Source organism: Passer domesticus, chromosome 8 (genome assembly GCF_036417665.1).
Source record: "Passer domesticus isolate bPasDom1 chromosome 8, bPasDom1.hap1, whole genome shotgun sequence".
Lineage (NCBI taxonomy): Eukaryota > Metazoa > Chordata > Aves > Passeriformes > Passeridae > Passer > Passer domesticus.
In genome coordinates this window covers 9,980,032-9,999,262 of record NC_087481.1, presented here as the reverse complement: position 1 = coordinate 9,999,262, position 19,231 = coordinate 9,980,032, and the positions used below count along the sequence as shown (strand labels likewise).

Below are 19,231 nucleotides of genomic sequence, written 5' to 3'. Positions count from 1 at the left end.
TATCCTTTACAGAAGTCGCCATCTTAATTTCAAAATGAGCTTTGGCCTCCCTGAATTTTTTACTACATGCTCTAGAAACCCTCTTAAATATTTCGTGAGAGACCTGACCCTCCTTCGAAAGATGATTCATTCTCTTTTTATTCTTAAAGTTTTCCAAAACCTTCCTCCCCTCTAGGCTGGGCGATTGTCTCCTCACCTCATCTTTTGGCACACAGGGACAGTCTGTTCCTGTGCCCTCAAGATCTCTGTTTTGACGCATGCCCACCTTTCCTGAACTCCTTTGCTTTTAAGGGCTGCTTCCGAAGAAACTCTTTGAATAAGCCTCCTAAATAGGCCAAAGTCTGCCCTCTGAAAGTCCAGTATAAAAGCCTTGTTGATGTTCCTCCCGACTTCACCAAATATCAGGAACTCCATAATTTCATGATCACGCTGCCCCAAGTGGCCTCCAACCACCACATCTCCCACCAGCCCACCTCTGCAAACAACAGATCTAACATAGTCCATCCCCTGGTCAGCCCACCCACCAGCTGCAACAAAAAGTTGTCCTCTACACGCACAAAAAATTTCCTGGACTGCCTTTTTTCTTCTGTATTACGTTCCCAACAGTTGCCTGGGAGTTTGAAGTCACCTACAAGAACAAGGGTTGATGATCCAGAAACAGTCTCTAGCTGCTTACAGAATGAGTTGTCCACCACTTCTTCCTGCCTGGGTGGATGGTAACAGACTCCCAGTAGGATGTCAGCCTTGTTGGCCTTCCCCCTAATTCTCACCCACAGGCATTCAACTTCATCCTCATTACTTTCAATACCTCTGGTGTCCAAAGCCTTCCTAATATAAAGGGCCACCCCTCCACCTCTTCTCCCTTCCCTGTCTCTCCAGAAGATCTTGTAGCCATCCAGTGCAGCACTCCAGCCATGTTTCTGTGATGGCAATTATGTCACAGCTCTGCTGCTGGACCATGGCCTCCAGTCTTCTTGTTTGTTACCCATGCTGCGTGCAGTGATATCCATGCACCTCAGCTGGGCTGCTGATTTCACACCTAACTCAGGCTTACCCCCTTGGGCCTGCTTCTAGACAGCCCAGCTGCATCCCCTTCCTCCTTCAATCCTAGTTTAAAGCTCTCTCAACAAGTTCTGCCAGTTCACGAGCTAAAATTCTTCTGCCTTTAACAGAAGGATGGAGCCTGTCTGGTTCAAGCAGACCAGCTGCCATAAAAGTTGCCCCCTGATTAAAGAATCCAAAATTCTGCAGGTAACACCAACCCTTGAGCTACTTGTTCATAATTTGAGCTCTCCTATTCCTTTCACAGTTCTTCTTAGCCACCCGCAGGACTGAGGAAAAGACTACCTGTGCCCCTGTCCTATCAACCACTTGTCCCAGTGCCATAAAGTCCCTTTTAATTGTCCTGACACTCCTCTTTTCAATCTCATCACTGCCAGCCTGGAGTATCAGCAGTGGGTAATAATCAGAGGGCTAAATCAGCCCAGGCACTCTCTCAGTGATATCCTGTACCCAGGCCCCAGGGAGGCAGGAGACCTCTCTGTGGGGTGGGTCCAGTCCACATTTGGGGCCCTCTGTTCCCCTCAGGAGGGAGTCACTCACCACGATTATCCTTTTCTTTTGATGTTACAGGTGGGAATCCTTCTCAGACATGAATCATAATTGGGAGGCTCAATGGACAGATCATTTTCTTCTAAATCATGTGGCTGACTCTCCAGATCCAGGGGCTCATACCTGTTCTGAAGTGACACCTGGCTTGGGAGTGGGGGTCAGGAGGAATTTTTATTATTACCTCCTCGAGTAGATATCTACTCCCACTCCCCTTCATCTACCAGGTGTCCTTCTATTGTCTGAGAGTAACAGGTATAAAAGACTGTGGGTACCAAGGAGAGCATTGCTGCACTGCCAGATCTCATGGAACCAAGGATCCACTGGGACACTGCAGGGCCTTGGGGGACCATGGCACCATTGTGACACTGTGGGGCCCAAGGATCCAAGGGACTTTGTGACACCAAGGGGTTCCATGGAAGCAAAGGGACATTGTGACTCCGGGAGGCCTCAGGAATCATGAAGACCATTGTGACACTCTGGGGCCTCAAGGAAATGTTGTGACACCAAGCTGGGTGTGACTGTGTGGATCTGCTGGAGGGCAGGAGGGCTCTGCACAGGGCCCTGGACAGGCTGGATCCAGGAAACAAATCCAACAAGGTGAGATTTAACAAGTCCAAGTGCCAGGTCCTGCACTTTGGCCACAACAACCCCTGCAGCACTACAGGCTGTGGACAGAGTGGCTGGACAGCAGCCAGGCAGAAAGGGACCTGCAGGGACTGATGGACAGTAGGCTGGACACGAGGCAGCAGTGTGTCCAGGTGGCCAAGAAGGCAAATGGCTCCTGGCCTGGATCAGGAATGGTGTGGCCAGCGGAGCAGGGCAGTGATTCTTCCCCTGTGCTCAGCACTGGTTGGGCAGCACCTTGAGTGCTGTGTCCAGTTCTGGGACCCCCAATTTAGGAAGGACATGGAGGGGCTGGAGCATGTCCAGAGAAGGGCAACAAGGCTGGGGAGGGGTCTTGAACACAAGTCCTCTGAGGAGCGCCAGAGGGATCTGCTGGGATATTTTATCCAGGAGAAGAGGAGGCTCAGGGGAGACAAGGCAGTGTCAGGGCACAGATTGGACTTCATGATGTCCGAGGTCTTTTCCAACCTTGCTGATTCTGGGATTCTCTGAAACCACCCATGCAGCAGGTGCAGGATGAGCCCTGGGCCTCCTCTTCAGAAGCTCCAGCAGCCCAGGTGCCTCAGCTTCTCCTGCCACCCCCAAAGCCCATCCTGTCAGTCCTGCAGAGCCTCTGCAGCTCCTCCTCATTGCCCAGAACAGGGAGCCCCACAGGCAGACACAGCAGCCCAGATGTGCCCCCCTGGCCTGGGGTGCCTCTGGCAAGGGAGCAGTACCAGGCACTGCAGGAGCCTGCAGACAATTCCTGCAGCACTTGGAGGATGATCCTGCTCCCCAAGGGACGTTCCCATGGTGCCAAGTCAGGAACTGCAGTGGGGAGTGGGGCCAGAGAGGAAAGGGCAAACAGGGATGGGCTGTTTGCAGGGGAGGGAACAGGGCTGGGCAATAGGAAGATATTTGTACAAGGGAAGAGTAAAAGCAAAGGTGAGGCAAATGAAATGCTTGTGGCAGTTTGGGGGTGGCTGCCAGGCAGATCTGGCTCTAAGCAACAGCGTCTGCAGTGGCACAGGAAACTCCCAGCTGATGGGAACAAACTTTCTGGCTGACTGCAGAGGCCAGGACAAAGCTGAGTGGTTTCCCTGGTGTCCCCCAGCCCTTGCTGGCCCCAGGGGCTTTTGGCATTTGTGCTCCCTCAGGTTCATGTCCCCACAGCAACAGCAGGGGGGTGCTCCTGCCTGCTCTGTGCAATGCAAACAGGGGCTCCTGAGCCAGTGCTGCCGTGGCTGTGCCTGCAAGGATGCGGCACCTGTGTGAGCTGGGGGAGAGGCCAGGGCTGCAGAGGGGGGATGTTGTTGGCAGCTCCATCAGGACGCTCTGGGACGCTGCCCTGGGCTGTGCAGCACACTGGGGATGGATCAGCCCCTGCTCTGCTGCTCTTTCCCGTCTCCCCCAGGGCCCTTGCAGAGCCCCAGCCATGCTGTTTGCCCCCAGCCTGCCCACGGCCAGCCTGGGGCTGCTCACCCTGGGGCTTTTCTGTGCTGAGCATTGGCCTGGCTGCGTTCTTGAGAGAGCCTGGGCAAGGAGCCTGGAGCCCCCAGGGCCTGGCCTGAGGCGTCAGCGCTGCCCCAGCAGTGCCCATGGCCTGTCCCTGCTGCAGCCCCGGCACTGCCACCCCCAGGACTGTGCCCGGCCCCGAGAGCACTCAGGCCCTGCAGCAACACCAGGGCCACCAGGGCAGCGGGGCAGGGCCACGGCAGCAGCACTGGCAACACCAAGTGCTGCTGCTGCTGCTGGGCACAGCTGCTGTGCCAGCACTGCTCTGCCCCCAGCTCTGCACACAGACATTGCTGCTGCAGCTCCAGAGATGGCAAGAACAGAGGGATCTCTGCAGAAAACTCTGCTGGGAGATCAGTTAGTTCTTTTAAAGTCACTGAGAACACTGCTCCTCATTGTCACAGTCTGTGGCCACGGTGAATGTGTAGAGTGACAAAGTCAGAAATAGCAGAAACAATGATCTAGCTTTAGGAAGAATATTAAAAAAAAAAAAAGACAGGGAAATCAAAGAACCAAACCAACAGAACTATCAAAAATTAATTTTGTTACAAGTGATTTGCAGAAATTGGCAATCAGCTTAATGCTTCCTAATATTTCCAGTCATCTGTCTCCACACTGCAGCCTTGAGCTCCTGGTTTCTCAGGCTGTAGACGAGGGGATTCAGGGCTGGAGGCACCACCGAATACAGAACTGACACCAACAGAACCAGGGATGGGGCGGAAATGGAGGAGGGTTTCAGGCAGGCAAATACTGCAGTGCTGAGAAATGAATTTCTCCTGCATTTTTCCTTTTCAGATTCTTTCAGTCATCTCCTGAGAGGTGCAGATTGTTCTGGTGCTTTTCATGAACTGATTGTACTCTTGATTTAGATGGAGATTTTAGAATTTATTTCAGATGTAGAAGAATCTGAAGTGAGCACAGAAACAAACTCCCTCTGTCAGCCCATTTTCATCTTCTAGATCACTTTCAAGATGTCCTTGGGGGTGTTGGAATGATGATCACACAGCTCTCCACTTCTGGCTGCAGGCTCTGCAGATTCTTTCTTTGCATTCAGTCAGGCTTGCATTCCCCAGGAGTTCTTGGTAGCCTGTCATGTTTTCTTAGGGTAGAACAGTAACAATGAAAACCTTACCAATGGCACAACTGCCCAGCCCACAAGGAAAAGAGAAGAACAAGCTGCCAAGTTCTTCAAATATTTGTCCTGCTTTGCTGCAAGAGTTGTGCTGCACACACAGTGTGGAAAGCTGCAGTTGGTGGCACACCTTGTGACAGAAGCTCCACCTCATTCTTCAGGAAAGGTTCTTGGAAAAAGCAAACAGGACTGAGGAGAAGATTCTGGAAAAAATGAAAGAGCTTTTAAGAAATTAAATGAAAATTGAAACAATTCAAGACATTTTTCTCAATTTATTTTTATGCTCCCCTTTTCCATCTTGCACTAGTTGTCCATCCCATTAAATCCAAACAGATCTCACCTCTAAGATCCATGAGTTGGCAAGTTTTAGACATTTTAAGATGCCATGACCTACACACAGTTTGGCTTCCCCTGTTTTTCTTAGAAATCAATGTTGGAGAGGTAAGTGCAGTGTTTGTGTCAGGTACAAATTCTGCATTCAGGGATTGCGCTCTGAGAGTGTTTGACCCTCAGCAGGGACAATGCACAGCAGGGACCGAGGGGATTCCTGAGGCACTGTGCAGGAGTCCAGACTCTGGCTCTTGGCTGAACTCGGCAAAGTTCCCGTGTTTGCAGAGGCTCAGGGGCTGCCCTCGGGGAACGTGGGGCTCGGGGCGGGGGCGAGCGGGCAACGGACAAAAGGACACGGGGACAAACGGCCCCGGAGCTTCAGTTGCAGCAGCGGCAGCAGCAGCAGCAGCAGCAGCAGTGGCGGCAGCAGCAGCGACAGCGAGAGAAGAAACTTCAGTTTCCCTTCTCCTCTCCCTCTCCCTCTCCCGCTGTCCCGTACCTCTCCTGCTCTCCCTTTCCCGGTCTCCCCTCCTCTCCCCGCCTCCCTCTCTCCGTGCCCGCCCGGGCCATGCCCCCGGCCCGCCCCCGGCCCCGGGCGGGGCTGCCCCGTGCCCGCCCCCGGCCGTCCCGCTGCCTCCTGGCCTCAGCCCGGCTCTGGCCGTGCTGGCGGTGGCGCTGCTGGGCGGGGTTCAGTGCCTGGGGCTGGGGTGGTATTGCCGGCTTTTGGCTCCGCCTGGCCCGACCCCGGCCCCGGCCCCGGCCCCGGCCCCGGCCCCGGTCCCGGCTCCTCCCGGGGCCCGCGGAGGACACACGCGGCGCAGCCGCTCCCGCCGCCTCCGCTGCGGCTTGCCCGGCCCGAGCTCCGCCGCTCGGCAGCGCGGCCCCCGGCCCCGAGCCGCCGCTGTCCCGTTGCAGGGAGCGAACGCCGGGGGATGGCCGGGCCGGGGCGGGTGAGGGGCGCTCGGGGCCCGTTGCTGGCCCCGGGCCGAGCGCTGACAGCCGCGTCCCGCCCGCAGGGAAGGCGCAGCAGCGCCTGAAGGAGCGGTACCGGCTGGGCTCGCTGCTGGGCCGGGGCGGATTCGGCAGCGTCTTCGCAGCAACGCGGCTCTCGGACGGCGCCCCTGTGAGCGGCGGGGCCGGCGGCGGGCGCAGGAGGAGGGGGTGGAGGAGGACGAGCAGGGGGGAGGAGGCGGGAGGAGGATGGTGCTGGGCAGGGTGGACAGCGAGCTGAGCCCTCTTCTGCATTTGGCTTGCAGGTGGCCATCAAGAGGGTGCCATGGTACTGCGTCCATCACTGGGGTGAGCTGGTGAGTGAGCGAGGTGCTGTGCTGGGCAGGGATGAGCCGAGGCCCTCCCTCGAGGGAGAGCGGGTGTGGGGCCAGAGCAGGGTGCAGAGCATCCCGGGCTGGCTGAGGGCTTCCTGACCACCGGCACGGCATCAGCCCCACTGACGGCATCGTGCTCCTCCCGCAGCCCGACGGCACCAGCGCTCCCCTGGAGGTTGTGCTGCTGGACAAGGTGTCCAGTGGCTTCTCCGGCGTGGTCCAACTGCTGGAGTGGGTTGAGCTCCCCAACGACATCTTCATGGTGCTGGAGCGCCCGGAGCACTGTCAGGACCTGCACCATTTCATTCGGGCACGGGGATTCCTGTCCGAGGGGGTGGCGCGGCAGCTGTTCCGGCAGGTGCTGGAGGCCGTGCGGCACTGCACCAGCTGCGGGGTCCTGCACAGGGATATCAAGCCAGCGAACATCCTCGTTGACCTGGCCACCGGGCAAGCCAAACTGATTGATTTCGGCTGTGGCACCTACCTGCAAGAGACAGCCTACATTCGCTTTGCAGGTGAGCCTACACAGGGGTGTGCTCCTGGTTCTGGTATCTCATGGCCCAGCATCTCAGGGCCCAAGCTGGGTGTGGCAGCGGGGATTCTCCCTTTTGCTGCCCTTCATGGCCCTGAGATTTCAGCTGAGTTGGGTTTGAGCAGGGCTGGGTGGGGAGCCAGCTTCCAGTCCTGCTGGCAGCCTTTGCCCACCACTCTGCCCAGGATTGGGGCTGGGGCAGCCAGCCCAACAAAAACACCCGTAGGTGATGGTAGCAGAGATGGGGGGGCCAGGAACCTGTGCCCCAGCCAGTTTGGTGTGCAGGTGAGAAGGGCTTGGGCTCCTCCACTCACCTGGTTTGTTCTGGGTTTGTTTTTTGGGGCAATGCAGGCAGGGAGGATGAAGGCATGGTTTTCCCTCAGCACTAAGTGTGTTTCTGTCCTGGTTGGGCCTTGCCAGGGCTTCTGCTGCCCTCTTCCAACACCGATGGCTTCTTTTCCAACCCCATGTGTTGGAAAGAGGGGCAGTGGGTCAACCTGCATACCACTGGGGCAGCCCCTGCATGCCCAGGGATGCTGGGGCCAGCCTCTGGGAGTAGCAGCATCCCCCTGATGAACTCCATCTGTATTCCATAGGAACACCATCATACAGCCCCCCGGAATGGACCCATTTTGGCTGGTACTATGGCAAGCCAGCTACCATCTGGTCCCTGGGTATCGTGCTGCACCAGATGGTCTGCGGGGAGCACCCTTTCAGGAGGGACCAGAACATCAGCTGGGACCATCAGCTCTCGCTGCCACAACGGCTTTCTCCAGGTGGATCCTCATCTCTGGGCACGGGGGGAATACCAGTGCTGGGAGACAGCAGCGGGCTCGCGAGCATCCCGCTCTGGCAGCTGCTGAGGAGGTGACACATGTCCTGCTCTCCTGCTCGCCTCCAAAACAGGGAACTGATGGGAAAGTTTAGGCCCAGCTCTGACCACATCCAGCATGGAGTGGGCAGGGAATGGTTAGGCAAAGCCAACAGGAGCCTTCTCCAACTGACCAGCGGTTTCTGGTTTCTCTGCCCAGAATGCCAAGATCTGATCAGGCGGTGTTTATCCATGCTGGACTGGGACAGACCCTCATTAGAAGAGGTGTTCTGTCATCCTTGGATGCAGGATATTCATCTGCCCTAGAAGAAGGGAGAGAGCCACAGGCACACTGTGCTGCAGGGCCCCGGTAAGTTACAGCTCCACACCTGCCTTGGCCATCAGAAGCGAAGGAACCCCAGACTTTTTTGTCCTGCCTGTGTCACTGCCCAGGGCTCATCAGATGGGAGCACACAGCCCTTGTGCTGGAGCTGAGCTGCTCTGCCCAGCACTGGTGGCCACCATCCAAGCTGGTTTTGCTTGTACTGGTTCCCTGACAGCTAGGGCCCTGGACAGAACCCTGACAGCCTGGTCGGAGCCCAAGGAAGGAGAAGGAGCCCCCAGAGAAGCTGTACCAGGTGGGGCTGCTGCTGCAGGAGACAGCGAGGATCACATCAAGGATGACAGCCTCTTCCTGGACCTGGCCACTGGTAAGCTTAAGATGATGGACTTCAATTCTGGCACCTTCTTCAAAGCCTGGCTGCACAGCAAATTTACAGATGAGTCCACATGCAGGGGGATGCTCCCAGATTTGGGCATTGCACAGCCTGGCCTCAACCCAAAAGTTCCCACCCCACTCATTGCTGGGATGGATGCAACTAATTCTTCAGTCAGCTGCCCAGCTGCTTTTGGCAGGGCTGGGGGCATGGGCTGGGGTGGGTACGAAATGGGAGTGGGCTCCTGACCCTGCCAACAGCCCCCAGCACCCACCGTGCCCCGGGCTGGGGCTGGGGCAGCCAGCCCAACACAAACAAACCCCTGTGGTGGGAGCAGAGGTGGGACTCCAGAACCTGTGCCGGGGGTGCTTTGCTGTGCAGGCAAGGAAGGGCTTGGGCTGCTCCACTGCCCTTGTTTGCTTTGGGATCACGGTTATTGTGGGGGGCAGTGCAGGGGGAAGGGAGAAAGCCTGGGCTTTGCTCACACATGGCTGGGTTTTTCCCTGGCATGCAGGGCTTGGGCCTTCCTCAATCCCCTCACAGAGATATGATTTTTCCCTTTGTTCTTTTTTTCCCTTTTTGTCTGTAATCTATTTTCAACAATTTGTTGTTTGTTTTTCTAGAGGAAGCATTCTGGTTGGTCCAGTCTGGATCGGGAAGTTCTTGGGAACAGCTGCGGCGTGGATGGGCCGTGCCCTTGGAGCAGGCTGAGGACATCATTTGGGACCAGCTTTTTTTCCAGCCATGGATGGCATGAGGTGGGTCCCCGTCTGCTTGGCAGGGTGGGCTCAGAGCTTTTGGGAGATGGCAGCGAGCACAGGAGCATCCTGCTCTGGGCAGCTGCTGAGCAGGTGGATGTGCTGTGGCTGGCTGCAGGCTGGGCACATGTCCTGCCCTCCTGCCCTGCTCCCAAAGGCAGCACTGATGGGCAGCTCTGGGCACAGCTCTGGGCACGGCCAGCATGGCCTGGGCACCACGGGCAGCTGGGACAAGGGGACAGGAGCCTTCAGCTGACGGGCAGTTTCTGCTTTCTCTCCTTGCAGCCGGGCTCTGCAGATGCTGAGGCTGCTCTGGGCTCTGCCAGGGCTCTGCTGGAGCTCAGCACCGAGCCGGAATCAGCCAAAGAAGAAGTGGTGTCACCTGCAGCACAGACTTGCTTGAGCATTTTGGCAACACAGCTCAAGTTTGCAGAGTGACACCTCCCAAAAATTAAACTTGTTCAATATCTTCTGAAATCAAATCAATCTGGGATGACTCCAAATGACATTTTTCAGCTTGCTCAAGATGTAGCTCAGCCCTGCTCTGAACAGTTCTCTCCCCCATCTGCCTTTTACTTCTCAACTGCTCCCTTTTTTCCCCAGTGAATTCCCAGCCCGTTGCTGTCTCCATCAATTGCTGGCCTTCCTTGTTGCCCCTGACCACAAGGAGGGCTGAGCCCCAGGTTTAGGGACTCATGCTGTCACTGGCTGAGGAGCAGCAATGTTTCAGAGGTCCAGTGGCATTTTAGTGTCATTCAGAGCCACTCTCCAGCCCTCAGCTCTCCTCACTGCTGAGTTCCCACTCCCTTTTCCTTGTCCTTGCAGCAGGATGAGCTCTGTGAATCCCCTTGAGCCTCCCCACTCTTCCCATCCCACGCACCCACCTCAGTGAGGCTGAAGCTGAAGCTTCTCTGTCTCCTCTGGCACTCCCGTCCAGTCCCCTGTGTGGGGAACCCCAGCCCCAGAGCACAGCACACAGCAGCGCAGTCCGGGCTGGAGCAGCTGCCCTGCAGCCCTGGCTTGGCTGTTTGTGGCAGCTGGATGCTCCCTGTTTCCAGCTGTCCCTGCAGGATGACCCCAGGGCAGAGCCCAGCCGGGCTCCCACTGCAGCCCCTGGAGCTTGGGGCAGACAGTGCTCCCAGAGCTGAGGTTCATGGAGAGCAGCCGGAGCTGTGCCTCGCACTCAGTGCTGGCAAGTGTTGTGTTCTCATCTCCTGCAGCCTGAGGGGAAAACAACCTGTGCTGCCAGGCCAGCACTGCCCCTCTGGGCAGGGAGAAGGCTGAAGGGCTTTCCCATTCCAGAGGATCTTGCACTGAGCCTTGGCAGGGCCTGGCAGGGCTGGAGCCGGGTCTGGCCTGCTGTCCGGGACTCACTGCCCACCAACCGCCCCCACGCACAGCGCTCCGTCCTCCAGAGACAGAAGGGTCTGTGTGTGCCAGGGGCTCTTGGATGTCTCTGTATCCATGGACAGAAGGGTCTGTGTGTGCCAGGGGCTCTTGGATGTCTCTGTATCCATGGACAGAAGGCTCTGTGTGTGCCCGGGTTTCCATAATGTCTCTGTACCCATGGGTATGGGATGAACATGGACAGTGAAAGTGGCAGCCACGTCTCTTGCACGCTCCGTCCTTTGTACACAAGACAAATCCATGCACACCCCCACGTATGGATATATTAATAGGATAGGGATGGATAGAGATTTCCCACAGAGCTCTAACTTTGGCATAACTCACTCTTTAACTGTTGGCCAGGGGATTTTTTTCCCAGCTCTGTGGGAGAAGGTGTCCCAGAGCTGAAGGAGCAGCATTCAGAAGCAGTTTCAGGATTTCTAGGCAGGAAGTGGAGCTCACAACCATCCACATAACTCACCGTATTCATTGGGATGGGCTGCTGCTTCTCTAGGAATTTGGCCCAACTCAGACATGAGACTTGGAAAAATCTCTCTGGGTTTGTGTAAAAGGGGGAGCAGCACAAACACTTTGTGCCTGTCTGGGGGCACAAGGTCCAAGGAAGTTTGGTGGCAGAGGGTGACCTGGGCTGGTGGCAGGCGAAGTTCCATTCCATGACATCTCAGAGTGGCACAGGACAAAGGTCCAAGTACCCCCAACTCCACTGATGAAGTCCTTGGAGTGCTGCACATCCTCCAGGAAAAGCTGCTGTCACACAATCCACTGGGATTTATAACTTTAATTTCCAACACTTTAGGTACAAATTCCAAAGAGTAATATTTTTACACTCAAGACACAGTCATGCACAATCCATCTTTCAATTTCCTATTGATTCAACCACAATTTAAAATAACTTAATATTGAAAACAAAACCCAGAATCTGTTAAAAAAGGGATGCTGAGGTCAGTAATAGGGATCCATGCCATCAGAACCTTTACAAAGTAACTGAGTTCTCTTTTTAAAAAGATCAGTTACCTCTTAATCCAAAGTTAGAGAAGATTTTCACTACACATTTGTTTTTTGTTTTTATCTTTCATATTTTTCTTTTTTCCTTTTTTTTAAACAGAGAACTCGTAATAAAAGAGGAATGTATAGCAAAATGAGAAACATTTCTGATAAACAATGAAAACGTAGGCTCCTCCTCTGTTTACTTTACTCTGGATACCCTTAAGAAAAAAATCTAGCAGATATGAGCAGAGGTGTGAAGTGTTTCATTTGGACTAAGCTGGAGTTCAGCACTGCTGACATCCTGATCCAGTCAAGAGCTGCAGAATTCTTTTGCACATCTCGAACCCTGTGTTTGCAGGCACAGCACCTGCAGTGCTGATGCACCAATGCACATGAATAACTCTGTTATTCCCTCTCAGAATTCGGGCTCTGCCCCAGCACGAGGTGCTGCAGCCCTTTGCTCCTGGTTCCCATGTGGAGCAGCTCCCTTCCTGCTGGCTGAGCTGCTCAGGCAGAGCTCGGCAGCTCCTGGCCCTGCAGGGCTGAGGCTTTTCCCCACTGCTGGGCACAGACTGATGGAGCAGCACTGCTGAACACAGGGGCACATAGAGGGACCAGGAGCAGCTGCCTTTGGCCACCTGAGGCTCCAAGGCCCAAACTCTGAGCAGCCAGGGCTGGAAGAGACTCACAGGCTCCCTGGTGGCTGTGCTGCCCCGCTTGTGCCTGGCCCAGCTTTGCTTGGGGCAGAGGGAGAACAAGGGGCAGCTCCCTCCCAGCCCAGCCCAGGGACCCCTCCAGCCCCAGGGCTTGGGGCACTGTCAGCACCTGCTGCTCCAGCCACCGCTCCTGCTGGCCCTGACAGCAACACCCAAACTGGGGCTGATCCCGAGGGAGCAGCAGCAGGGCCTGGATCTGATCCCTGACTCTGGGGCAGGGCTAGACAAATGACCCCACAGCAGCAGCAGCAGCAGCAGCAGCAGATGGAGCTGACTTTCAGCACAGCCCCTGCCACTCTTCCCTCCCGTGTGCAGCGGTGTCACAGCAGCCTGAGGCACCTGGGAGCCCCCAGTGCCAGCAGGGACTTGAGATGGCAGCCCTGGGCTCCTGGAGGTTGTGCAAGGAACAGAGCTGGGGACTCCCTGTCCATGGGGAGCTTCCAGATGGAAAAGGCTGCTGTGCCCAGGCAGCTCCAAGGCCACAGCAAGGAGGGTCTCAACCACTGGATCTGTGCCAGTCCCACAGTCCTGGGCAGCAGCCACTGAGCCCTGGGGGAGCAGAGGGCACAGCAAGAGGGACAAAGCCAGGCAAGGTCAGAGACTGGAGAGAGCCAGACCTGGGACAGGAACAGCTGCTTCAATGCACTCTTGGAGAAAGCTCTTGGCTGGTTCAAAACACTGAAAGGCGTGACGGGCAGAGAGGAGGCCACACCAAACAATGCTCCTGTTTCCATACCCTCCCCTCTCTGTGTCCCGGGGGAATTGGATGGACTGTGCTCTTCTCTCCGAGTCGTCTTGTTCAGCATGAGCAGCTTAGCACCAGGAGCTGAAGGAGCTGCAGCCATAGGCCACAAGAGCTGAGCAAGAGGGAACTTTTGGAGCAAAGTAATGCTGCTCAAATAGACCTAGCTGAATGCAGCGGATATAATAATGGAATCACAGCATCCTTTCTGTTGGAAAAGACCTCTGAGCTCATCCAGCCCAGCTGTTCACCCAGCAGTGCCAAGCCCAGCACTAAACCACGTCCCTGAAGTGCCAAGGCTTGGACAACAGCCCTGAGTGAGGCCTGAGCAGCAGGCCCTGAGGCAAAGGTGGCCTCTGGATGAACCTTCCAACCAAAGGTTATCTTTGTATCTGCTCACTGATGAAATATGCATGGTCATTAGCACTGTGATAGATGTAGCCACTCATTAGTGACACAGGTATTGATCTTTTTGTATTTGCAAGCCAGACAGGGCCATGAAATCTGACATCTGGCCTTGTTTGGGGCTGAAGGATCAAAGTCAGCTCCCTTGGTTCCTCCTTGGGCCCTGGCCAGGCTTTGGGAGGGACCCAAGAGGAGGATGAAACCAGATGTTCCCACACTAGAAGTGCTGTCAGTTTGTTCATTCAGCACTGTCAGAGCTGGGCCCTCTCCCAGCGGGGTTGGAGCCTCACCTGTGGCTGGAGGCAGCTGCAGGAATTCCCAGTGTCCAGGAGTGGCTCTGCAGCCCTTGGCTGGGACAGCTTCCCCCAGCTGCTGTGTGGATCTGGGGGATGGTGAAGTCTGAGGGGAACAGATGCTGGATCTTTCTTAATCACTGCAGGCAATCTTTGGTGGTGATGGTTGGGTGCATTGCTGAGCTGCTCCTTTTGTGATCCTTTGCTGCTTTGAGCTGCAGTAAATGACACTGATTCCTTCAGTTGGAGTCTGTGTCTTGGTGCTGACCCTGCCCACTGGTAAAACAAAACTGGTAGAGTCTGGCCAGATCACAACAAAATGTCTCTTGTTAAATGTAAATGTGAGGAGTCAGTGCCATCAGAAATTCCCAGGTGAGAAGCCCTTCCCTGGAGTTGGCTGGCTCTGGAGTGGGCTGAGGTCGCAGCACCGTGTGAGCAGTGGGGCAGTTGGTTAAAAGAAGCTGAACCCCTGGATGTCTTAAAATGCATCCAAAAATTGCATACAGAAAAGGAAAAAAACTTGTGGGTTTGGGCAGACAAAGATGAATTTGTTAACAGTACATTGGAAACAGCACCTCAAGAAGGAACAGTTATTGTTGGAATGCTCCCTCATGGAGCAACAGAAGAAGGTTTTAATTTTGAGCTCCGATGCATTTGTGCAAGTGAAATATTAATATGATAAATAACTATGTACATATTTATAGTATAATAAGACCTTAATATATATATTTTTATATATATATTTTATATGTATGTCTATACCTATCTAGCTATATCTATATTTCTATATCAATATCTATATCTACGTATAAAATAGTAATAATGTGAAATAGTGCTGACAATACTAATTTGGTAGCTTTGGCTGCCCAGGGATGTAACATTAATCACTCTACAGAAAAGAATTGGCCAGGACCCTAATGTCAGAGGTAAACTTTGTGAGATTGTATACAATGAACAAAGGAGGAGGGGATAAAATTGTCTGTTGTTACAGGGTTTGCTGATACTGTGATGCAGAGTGCTTTGTCTGTTACTGTGAAAAATACCGTGATTAAGACTGCAGGGTTTTTCATGTACCAGACTATCCTCAAGCTGCAGGATTTGTTGAACGGGTGAAGGGGTTGTTAAAAGAGCAGTTGAACAAATGAGGAGATGGGAACCTGTCCCCATGGAGAACCCATCTCCCAGATGTGCTCCATACCCTTAACAATGGCCCACTGAAGAAATAGAAACCCCTGGCTGTGCACAGCTGCACCCAATTTGCAACTACAACCATGGGCAGTGAGGCTTGGACTGCCTGGGAGATTGTCTGGGTGTGATGGCCCCTGGCAGGGCCAGCCCAAAGGCTGCAGGGCTGGACCTTCATGCCTTGGAATTAATTAGGATACATCAGAAGCAAATGAGAGCTATCAATACTGAGACAGGAATTCAGATTCCTCCAGGACACTTTGGTTTGGTAACTGCTCGCTTGGAGCTTGGCCTTGAAAAGTGTTCATGTCATGGCAGGAGGAAAGGAGGAATTGACGTAGAATATAAAGGAGAAATTACAGTAATTCTGTTAAACAATTGTCAATAAGATTGGATTAGTCAACCCCATGACAGGGTAGCACAATTATTAATGTTGCAATTTTAAGCACAATTGTGAAAAATGGAGATCCACCTCCAGTCATTACCATTTGTGGAGATAAAGGGTTTGGATCCAGCAGTCCTAACAATGGAGCCAGAGTGTGGGCCCAGAAGCCAAAAGGCCCTCCTGAGGCAGCTGAAGGAACAGCTCCTAGGAAAGACAACACTGAATCCTGAAACCTGGAAAGGAACAATGGGAATATGTCCCTGCAGCCAAATGTTCTGTGTGAGAACAAATAGATATTACAGGAGATTGTTTTACACATCCTGCCAGACCAAATCTCCCTGTTTGCCCCAATGGCCCCTTTGGAAAATGCTCTGATCCACAGGGCTCCATGTGGAGGCTGCTGTGACACTGAGGGACTTGCACACAAATTCCGTCCAGGAGCCTGGGTGCCCTCAGGGACTGGGACCCGGCCCCCTTCCAGCCAAAGGGGAAAGGGCCCCACCAAGCCTTGTTACCCACAGACACCGTGCTAAAGCTGAACAGCAAAGGACCTTGGAGGCATTCTTCTGGAATTAAAAAGGCTCCAGCTCCATGGACAACAGAATTATTGTTCCTAACTCGAATGACATTGAGAAAAAAGAATGAAGAACTGTGTCACTAAAGTACTGTTGATGTCTGTAAGTTGTACCTTGATAGTCAGCCAGAATCTTTGTTTGCCACAAACACCTCTCGTGTTTCACCACGGGATTAGTCATCAAAATTTAATGATTAGTTCTGAAAATTTCAAGATCAGGGTAGCCAAAGTACTCCATGTCAGTAATTGCTGGGTATGTTCTCAGCTGAAGTTGGGAGGAATGGGGTTCCCTTGGAGGGCCCACTGTGTGGGGTGGCCAGAACTCTGTCCATGGGCTCTGACTCGTAACTGTCAGTGAAGGGACAGTTCAAGAAAACACAGGAATACAATGATCCGTTTTACAGGACTCACTAAGATTTCCCTTCAGGAGAAACCCAAGCCTGTTCTAGTTACAGAGGCCACAGTGTGAGAGGATTTCTGTGCTTTACCATCCCTCCCAATGTCAGTAGATCTTGGGCTGCTGGAGCTGGTCAGTGTCAGTGTTACCCCACTCCTGGCTGCAGGGCCACCATTTAGGGTCCTTCAGCAACAATCACAAGGAAGAGTTGGGGCCCAGAGAACATTTTTCCCCCATGGAGTGCCTTGGGTTTCAAAAAGCAAAAGATTCTGGTTCATCCTGTGCTCCATGTGTGCTGCCCCGTCCTGTGGAGTTGACTGGATGGATTATTAGAAGTAGCAGATAATGCTGTTAAATGTCCAGTAGCACATCCTATGGGCTCCAACAAACACAAATGGGGACTCCACAGAACCGCATGGCCTTGGATTATCTGCTTGCTGGCCAAGGAGGAGCCTGGGCTGTCATGGGACAGGAATGTTGCACTGCTGTCAGTGATGGGTTTGAAGGCCAACAGTCAGCAATCACCTTGACAGACAGAGCAGGAGAAGAGTGGCAGAAAGAAGAAAATTCTTCTCGGTGGGATTGACTTCAGGGCTGCCAAATTGGAGGCTGCAGTGAAATGCATTTGTGGCAGTGTCTGTCATCATTGCAGTGTGTGCACTTGGTGTGCACTCTAACATTCCACGTTAGAGATGTTGTGACACTTAGTGCTGGGAGGTGGAGTATTGAGACTTGTCTTAAAAGAGACAGTCTCAAGAAAAGAGAGCATTTGATAAATAACAGAATAACAGCAACTCTTTAGGCATGTTTGAAAAGAAACGTGAATAGCTCTGAGTAATGAAATTTAACAGCACTTAATTGAAGCACAAGGGGAGATGCCTTTATGCCTAATATGTAAATCTAAACTGTGCTATTGAAAGAATGGTTATGAAGGTTTTACTTCATTGTAGCTTTCTGGACCCATCCAAGTAGCAAGGCCTGAACAGGCTGGGATCAAGGCCTGAACAGGCCCTGAGACAAAGTTCATCTCTAGATGAACCTTCCAACCAAATGTTATATTTGTATCCACTCCCTAACAAAGCATTATTAACAACATGATCAGTGGATATGTTCCTTGATAAAACATGGATTTCTCTTTCTGTATTCAGAAACCAGACAAGGCCCCATCTGGCCTTGTTTGGGGCTGAAGGATCAAAGTCAACTCCCTTGATTCCTCCTTGAGCCCTGGCCAGGCTTTGGGAGAAACCAAACAGGAGAAGGAAACCAGATGTTCTCACACTAGCAGTGATGTCAGTTTGTTTATTTGACAGTGTAAAAGCTGTGTCCTTTCACAGTGGGCTTGGAGGCTCCTTGCCTGCAAAGGTGGAGGCACCTGCAGGAATTCCCAGTGTCTGGGAGTGGCTCTGCAGTCCTTGTCTGCCCCAGCTGATGTGTGGATCTGGGTGATGGTAAAGTCTGAGGGTAACTGGTGATGGATCTTTATTTAATCACTACAGGCAATCTGTGTTGGTAATGACTGGTGTGCACTGGATTGCTGAACTTCTTTTGTAATTCTTTGCTCACGATTATGTCCTTTGCTGAGATTATCCTTTTGTAATTCTTTGCAGCTGTGCATTATATAAATTACAGGATTCCTTAAGTTGGTGTCTGTGTCTTTGGTACTGACCCTACCCACTGGTGAAACAGGGCCCCCTCTTGCCTAAGAGTTACCTGGGAAGGCAAAACCCCTCACTCCAACATTCCCCCCTTCCTCCTTGTTCCCCGCACTTCATACACTGAGGATGATGTCCTGTGGTCTGGGGTATCCCCGGGGTCAGTTGGGGTCTGTCCTGGCTGTGTCCCCTGCCAAGCACCCCACAGCCCCAGCCCCTGCCCAGGGTGGCTGGAGGAGGGGCAGGACAGGCCTTGGCTCTGTTGCAGCTCAGCAAGAACAAAACCATCTCTGCGTGCTCAGCCCTGTGCTCAGCACGCGGCCCAGCAGTGTCTCAGTGCCAGTGTCTGTGCCCTCAGTCCCTGCCAGGGCTTTCCATGGCAGCTGCCAGGACAGGTGACCCAGGTGTCACCCCCAGTGAGGGCTGCCATGGAAACAGAGCCAGCACTGCCCCTTTCTGTCTGGCTGACCTGGCCTTTGGCCCTGGCAGTGCCCTTTGCTGCTGGTTCCTGGTGCCTGAGCGGCCAGCGCGGCACAGGGCAGGTGGCCATGGCACAAGCCCCCAGCCAGGGATCCCCTCTGGCTCTGGGCAGTGACAGCAGCCCTGAGCAATGGGCTGGTGCGCTGGGGTCGGTGCAGTGTCCATCCAACAGTGTCTTGTAATGGCCCAGTGCAGACTGGGATGATGATCCACCCTCACAGCTGGCCCAGGGCAGCTCTGCAGTGCCCTTCCTCACAGCCTGTCTGCACAGAAGCACTTGCTGGGTGCTCTGCATTTCCCTTCCCTCACTCTTGGGTCTCTCCCACACCTCCCAACTCAGAGCTTTCAGCTGCAAGGAGTTCAAAGCTGGTCTGTCCTTCAGGAGTTGGTCTAACTCTGCCCTGAACAAACTCTGGATTTGTGTTTATTGCAGAACTTCCTGTGTGTCTAAAATATTCCTTGCAGGGTTCTGCCTTAGGGAAGGGGAACCTCCTTGGTGGCAGCTTGGGCTTGGCACACACTTAAGGAGGATGTCTGTTTTCAATGGGGAAACTCAGGAGTTTTAGATTGGTTCAAAATATAAAAGAAGATGTACCCTCTTTGGCTGTGTACAGCCAGTTCTCTGAGCAAAGCAGGTCCCAGGTGAGTGAGGAGATACAAAATGGGCTTGGGGAA

General features: G+C 53.6%; 1 long non-coding RNA gene across 1 annotated transcript; it reads left to right on the top strand.

Annotated features, from left to right (window-relative positions):
- Positions 1-977: 977 nt before the first annotated feature.
- Positions 978-5,113, top strand: LOC135305794 (uncharacterized). The gene is made up of 2 exons (XR_010366778.1): positions 978-2,208; positions 4,525-5,113. It is a non-coding gene; the product is annotated as an uncharacterized LOC135305794 (long non-coding RNA).
- Positions 5,114-19,231: the final 14,118 nt, after the last annotated feature.